Here is a 6,020-nt window from a genome sequence, read left to right on the forward strand (position 1 = left end):
TAAACATATGCTACACGACCTAATCGAAGACCGTATTCTTACCGTAACCACCGCAAAACGATATCACTGGCTGTGGTTTATTATAACATTGAAATGACATATGAACAAAACTAAACATCGATTCCGGCACTCAGAACTCCTGGAAACAACACGTGCTTGGGAAGCTTGTCGTGTAATCGAAAAGTTTTTCCTTTAACTCAGTGCTGCTACTCAAAATCATTTTTACTTCAACGTTACCTGATATCATACGAAGTAACCCAAAGCAGCTCTGCAATTCTATGAAGCCCAAACCCTTTAACACGTTATTGTTGCGTGACGAGCAAGGTTATGAAACTCCTGCGCAGGACGTTGCGCATGTACCTAATACCGTTTTCTGTTCAGTATTTACGCTCGAACCATCTGACACTTTGCTTCCCCTGCCCCTATGCTTCATCCACTGATGCCAGAAATTACGTTCGAGGCCTCTGGCATTTCTAAGTTATCAATTCTCTAACACTAACATCATCCGCTCGCATGGCATAAACACGAAAATATTAAAAAGGACTAAGCACGTTAGAAGCACTATTTTGACGTAAATATTTCAGCAGTCCCTATCCTCAGCCGCAGTCCCATTGATTTGGAAAGTGGCCAAGGTCATTCCAATTCGGAAAAAGGGTAACCCATTGTTACCTAAAGATTTCCGTCCAATAACCCTGACAAGTGTTTGTTTTAAACTGCTGAAATTTGTTCTTTATTCTCAAATTGTAAATTTCGTCCTATCAGTAACTTTTTTTTGCACCTTAGCCAGCATGGTTTTCAAAAAAGGTCTCTCGTGCGACACCCAACTTACACTCTTTATTAACGAAATCAGTTCTAGTCTTCACACTAACACTGCCGTTGATGCGTTGTTCCTTGACTTCAGAAGCCTTTCGATAGAGTACTTCACAGCCGATTATTCAAAAACGTATTTACTAAATCTTAAAGCCCGTGCAATTGAGCTGATACGTAGCTCTCTAACCAACCGAAAACAATTTTTCTGTGGATTAAGTCTTCCGCCCTTTCCCCCGTAGATTCTGGTGTTCCAAAGGGAATTTTAGTTGGCCCCCGGCTTTTCCTTGTATATATTCACGACCTACAGACTAAGTTATCCTCATAAATACGCTTATTATTTTTGCTTATGATTGCATGCTCTATCGGCGAATTAACAATAATGACCACGTACTAGCCCTTCGAACTAATATTTTCCTCATCGAAATTTCGTGCAAAAAATGGGTAGTCAACTTAAATAGTAACAAGTCATCCACAGGCCCTCCTATGCCATCCGTGCATATGAATCAATGGTTCCCCTATTTCCTCCATATCAGTCTTCGTTCCGATATGTCATGGTTCACACACAATAATCATATAATTAACGATGCTAATGAACCTAATGATTGATGAACCTCCGACTTGCTCCCGCCTTTGGCAAACATCTAGCATATTGTACTTCCATCAGACATAACGTCGAATACGCATGTGCTATATGAGACCCTTACCAAGCTAATCATATTAACATGATAGAAGCAAAATCGCGGAGCGTGCTTTACTGTATTTTCTCTGACTATTCTTTCACTTCCAGAACCACAGAACTAAAGTCACGGGCTAACCTACCGCCGAAAGGTTGCCCGTCTCTCGCTATTCCACAAGTTCTTCTACACATCTCCCCGGACCTCCAGCATTTCGCCATCTTATTGGCGTTCCAACCGCACCAACCATAACAGGGCCGTGTATCCTCCTCTAGCCCGAACCACCGCTCATAGATAATTTCTTGTTCGTATACCTAAAGCGACTGGACTGACCTTCCCGCTTCAACTGTTCTTCATGAGAACCCTCTTCATTTAGACGCATCATCGAAAAACTCACTTATGTTAACATATCCACGCCCACTCCTCATGTTAAAGCCCTTCGGGGGCCTTTGAGGTATCAGATATAAATAAATGACTGAAAAAGAGCGTAACCTTTTAAACAGACGGATAGAGAGCAAACACATACCTCTGCTGAATGGTGGTGTAGTAGGGGGTGCCCAGTAGTGTAAAACTATTCTAATATGTTTTTATTCCAATCGCCTGACGTCAAATTTGCGTAACCGCCAACGAAAGCATCGGGTGGTGACCCGCTGCCTTGTCTGAACAGCCCAGTCAATGCTCTCCTCGTTTAGTGGAGGTCACACATCTTTGCTTTCAAAACGAATAACATTTCCTACATTCAATTGCTGACGAGAGGCGAGGAACACGCGCTAGTGGAGAGGGCTCCGATAGTCGCGATCCAGAGCAGTGAAAATAGATAACCGGATAAGGAAGGTGGTCCCGGCGTCTGCGATTGGTCTTCTTCCCTTACTCAGCTTGCCGTGGCTGGTCGAAAATCGCGGCGGCGTACAGCGAAAGGTTAATAATGCCACTGAAACGGGTTCTTATCAACCGTTACCGAGCTGGCAAAGTGATGGCAGAGTTGGCAAAGTGATGTGTTATACTCGCCGTAAAGGCTCAATAACGTTATACTGCCACGCAAGAAGTTTAATATTCGCAAATAAATCTACGCTTTTCAGCAGATGCGAATAGCAAGTGCCTGAGCGATCGTCGGGCAGCGTCTTTTATTCCTTTCGGGGCGCGGCAGTCTCCTGTTCTTCACAATAAAATTCATTTTCTTCGGCTTATTAATGCATCTTTATGCCTACACCTCACTTTGGCGCGGTGAATTTTCGCGGTTCTGTGACGTCGCGTTACAGAAAGGTGAAGTGGTTTCTCCAAAAGCACAAATGAAAAGGCGCCGAATCATAAATAATCATTCTTCTTTTGTTTGGTCTATTCATGCATAATCAGTGTGTACACGTTATATCAGATGGGGAACTATCGCGGTTATCGAGGCGTCGCCTTACAGACAGGTAAAGTGGTTTGTCCATAAGCGCAAGCGAAAATGCGCGGAATCATAAATATTTATTATTCTATTGTTCGGTCTATTCATGTATAATCAGTGTGTACACGTCACCGACGACACAGACGCTCTTTTTCCAGCCTATTTCGGTTTCTAGGAGCCTGCCAAGGGGCACTAATTGTTCGCGTAGCTCCCATATGAAATCTGCTATTCAAAATTTAATCGTTGGTGTAAGTGGTGTCGAGGATGGCCCCAAAAGTACTAGCTTGCTGTAGGCACCCATTGTTAATAATTACAAAGTTAATTACCGTAACTTCGCTAATTAGGCAAGTCATTGCGGGAATTGCTCTGTACCTATAGGCTGCCAATCCAAACACTCGAACGGTAAACATAACGTTACAGTGCTTTATATTTTTCTAAGTTTAAATATGGTGGTGCAGCTAAAAAGACACCCTGTGGAAATGTCAGAGCGTAAGTTTAATTACAAGTAGAGCTACTGATGCGTCTGGAATAATTAAAATTATTGTAAATCTCTATTGTCGCGCACCAAAGCACAGCATCACAGACTTTAGAGACCCGCCACGTGATCACCTTAGCGAAATTCTTGGAAACGCGGCAGTAGAAAGCGCAAGTAACGACGTCACTAATGACATCACACACAAGAATGTGGCATGATATTTAGCCGGATAATTAATGGAAAACACTTGCCTGGCATAGACCGAACACCTGCCTAGCAGAGCGCATGTGACGTCACTACCTCCTCTCTCGCTTCGCCTCTCCCGGCGCTCGCCTGCTCGATCGCTCGCAACAGCTGCGCGCGCACTCGTTGCGTGCATGACGTCAGCACCGGAGATGGCAGGTAAAGTGCGCTTCGTACGCCGTTCGCTAGGAGGCTACGCCCCGCTAGGTTGCGCGCACTATGCTTCCTCGGCCACCATCGATCCCCGCCCGCATATCGTGCCAGGGGAAAGACGTTCGCTCGCTTAACCTAAGGAACACCATTGCCGAGGTGCGAATGCCACTATAGACACCTTAGTGAAAGTTTAGGGTCGCTTACCATTTCTTTATGTGTCAAGACCAGTCAAGAGGATTAAGAAATGTCATCGATGCGCAACGTAGGTGAAGGAGGGGAGTTGGAAAAATTTAGTGGCTCGGTCCTCGTGATTCGACTTGACCGACAGCGGTCGCCCACTCCGCGGCATCCACATTTCCATAACTGGTAGATTGAAATAGCGGGCACAATAGTTGCTGCGACGCATACATTCACTGAACTCACACGAATAGGCATTTGGTTGCATCCGACACCAGAACGGGACTTCACAGGCTAAAGCAAAAATTATCATTGGCCGCACAATTCGGTGAGCGGAAAAATCGCCTTTCTTGTACAACACACATTCTCACGCTTCTCACCAAGCCTCAAGCGAGAGCAACCGTTAGATCGCACTCATATGTTGTCTACGTCTAGGAATGCCATACGCGCCCGGTTTTCTGTATATATTACGGAAAATACCCATTTAGGATTGCGTACATTGGGCACCCCCCTCCCCCTGAAGCTTCCGTAAAACAAATTCTCACCAATTGTCCACACTTATAACTAAAATCGCGAGACATTTCGTTTTTGTCATGGCATCTCAGGCGTTCCTCATCTGTAAAGAAATTGCTCGGTATCTGGTCCTATCCCTATATACAGGACGCTGTGGAAGCCTTAAGCGATACTATTCTGCACAGTAGGCTCATAAGTTCCTTCTGAATACACAAACAAGCGAGTAATCTCGCTTTTTATCTGTCCCTTACATTTTGAGAGTCCTCACGCTTATTTAGTCCAGTTCAGTTTATTTCCAACACATTGTTGGGGGTCTTCAAGGCAAAAAAAGTTGTCATAAATAACTTGAGGGGACCTGGGGACCATACAGACAGTAGGCACTGTGACACATTCACAAAAGAGCAATTTGAAAGACTTTACATCACAAGGTATTTTGAAATAGTGAAAATAATATACAATGCAAGATAAAATCAAATACAGATATGGCAACTACTAACACACAATGAAAGCATGGAAACATGAAAAAATAAATATGCACTTGTGTTAAAGGGCTCTTCACTCATTCAACAAAAAACATCTTATTTGTGACTTCAATTTATAGAGTTGCATGCTAAAACGTATTTTTGAATTCACACGCTTTATTAGTGCGAGTATTTGATAAGCGAGGACAGCCCTTCCGTAATTTGTACGTGTTCGTGGTGTTGTTACCCGTTCGTTACGCAGTGCATAACGAGCTGACGTTGTGTGTGCTAAATGTAACAGGTTATGTTTATCAATGTGCAGCAGGAGTTTGTAGCCATATATTTTACTCGCTTTGAGCAAATTGTGTTTAATATACAAAGGATTAGTTGGTAGTTCCTTGTGCTCACCAGAATCATTTTCAAGAGTCCTCAGCACTTTCTTCTGCAATACCTCCAGTTTGTTATAATTCGTGGTCGTTGTAGTACCCCAAACTAGTGTGTAGTAGGATAAACGGGAGTAGATGTGGGCATAATATATGGCTTTCTTTAGCTGCAGATGAATTAGATCTCACAATTTGAATAATAAACCAACTGTTCTGCTTATTTCGGATGTTAGTTAGTTCAGGTGTGTATTCCACGCCATACTTTCTTCAAACCACACACTTAGAAATTTTTGACATTTTGCGCGTGCTATGACGGTGTCCTGGAATGTCAACGTGAGTGCACTCTCACATGTTTTTTTAGTGGGTTTGAACAAGACAGTTTTTTTTAGGTTCAGCGCTAATTTATTTGCATGAAGACAACTATCAAGCTGCATTAGGTAGTCGTTAAGCGAGTTCTGAAAGTCATTAAGTGTACGCGCAGAAAAAAATATGTTGGTGTCATCCGCATAAATTACTAACTTTGGTGATTTAAGTATATCAAATAGATCGTTTATGTAAAGTATAAATAACAAGGGCCCTAGAATCGACTCCTCAGGCACCCCTTGTTTTAATGTAGTAATTGCGGAAATAACTTCATCAATTTCTATGCACTGTTTTTTGTAGGAAAGATATTTTTTAAAAGATCTAAAGCAATGCCACAATTGCCGTAATCATGAAGTTTAACTAAAAAAATCTCATGGTTAA

Source organism: Dermacentor variabilis, chromosome 7 (assembly GCF_050947875.1).
Source record: "Dermacentor variabilis isolate Ectoservices chromosome 7, ASM5094787v1, whole genome shotgun sequence".
NCBI classification, from domain to species: Eukaryota; Metazoa; Arthropoda; class Arachnida; order Ixodida; family Ixodidae; genus Dermacentor; species Dermacentor variabilis.